Raw genomic sequence first — 1,749 nt, forward strand, 5'->3', positions numbered from 1 at the left:
AATCCTCCTAAACTCTGTGTCCTTGGTGAAGGTGTATCTCACCTTTACTTTTACTGTAGTGAAAATAAAGTGGAAGTTATCAAGTAAGCAGAGAAAACTGTGTAATAACTTTTGATACCATATCATATTAAATCTGTTCTAATCTGTTCTTATGATTGTATTGCCTTGATTACTTACATTTTAGAAAGCCTTATATTTCATGGTGCATAGGTAGGTGGCTTATAGTTGATAATATTTGGTGACTGGTTTCCACAAAGGGTTGCTCAGTTGATGCTTGCTTAGAAGTATAGCTATTTCTACAGTAAATAAGATTCTACTTACATCATTTTGGCTTATAGCACTTTTCCCACTTTTTTTTTTTTTTTGATTTGAGATAGCATCTCTCCCTGTCCCCCAGGCTGGAGTGTAGTGGCATGATCTTGGCTCACTGCAATCTCCACCTCCTGGGTTCAAGTGATTCTCCCCGTCAGCCTCCCGAGTAGCTGAGATTACAGGTGTGCACCAACATGCCCACCTAATTTTTGTATTTTTAGTAGAGACAAGGTTTCATCATGTTACGCAGGCTGGTGTTGAACTCCTAGGCTCAAGCGGTCCACCTGCCTCTGCCTCCCAAAGACTTTTCCCATTATCTTGACATGCAATAAAAATGTTGGGCATTAGCCTCTTGGTCAAGAGTGAAACTCTTTATAATAGCATTGCTTCTATGGAAAAATTAAAGTCTATTTATGTTTTATTGATTTGAAATAACTTTTACAGGAACTTAACTCACATAAATTAAAAATTGCTTGTCTTACAGGTCTTTTTTCTCTTTGTGTAAACTTATGGGATACGTGGTCACAAACATTAATGCAGTTTAAAGTTGTTTTTAAGTAGTATGCCTTTTAATTAAGTTTGTACAGAAGAGGTGGATCCAGATCTTGGAGGATGGGACATGCCAGTCGGGGGAGTTTGAGGTGGGTTGTGTGGAGCCATTGAAGCTTTTGAGAATTTAAGTAACCAGAATAAATCAGAATTTTTGAAACTGTAATTGGGTCATTGAAAGAAGACAGGGAGATCTGTTCGAAAACTGGTTTAGGCATGAGATAAGGAAGGCCTGAGCTAATGTGCTGGCTTTGGAAGCAAACATAAAGGGGGAAAGGGATAAAGGCAATATCTGAAAGGACATAGGATGCTGAGTAAAAGTGAGGCATGAGGAGAAATGGTCAGAAGGACTGCAATTTTGTGTTTGAGGGAGTGAGGGTAGGGATTTGGCTTTTCTTTTGTCTGTCTTTTCTTTTCTTTTGAGACGGAGTTTTCACTCTTGTTGCCCAGGCTGGAGTGCAGTGGTGTGATGTTGGCTCACTGCAACCTCTGCCTCCTGGGTTCAAGCAATTCTCCTGCTTCAGCCTCCTGAGTAGCTGGGATTACAGGTGCCGTGCCTGCCACCACACCCAGCTAATTTTTGTATTTTTTAGTAGAGATGGGGTTTCCCCACATTGATCAGGATGGTCTTGAACTCCTGACCTCAGGTGATCCACTTGCCTCAGCCTCCCAAAATGCTGGAATTACAGGTGTGAGTCACCGCGGCCGGCCTGGCTTTTCTACCACTATTATCTACAGGTCTAAAGCAGTGCTTGGCATGTAGGAGGTACTCAATAAATATTTGCTGAAACAATGAAGGGCATTTGTATCATCAAAAATGAGATAAAGTTACCCATATGACATTCTCAAATGATTCCTCCCTTAATATTTGTGTATCACCCACTTGGC

The sequence above is a fragment of the Macaca mulatta genome, chromosome 5 (genome assembly GCF_049350105.2).
Source record: "Macaca mulatta isolate MMU2019108-1 chromosome 5, T2T-MMU8v2.0, whole genome shotgun sequence".
Lineage (NCBI taxonomy): Eukaryota > Metazoa > Chordata > Mammalia > Primates > Cercopithecidae > Macaca > Macaca mulatta.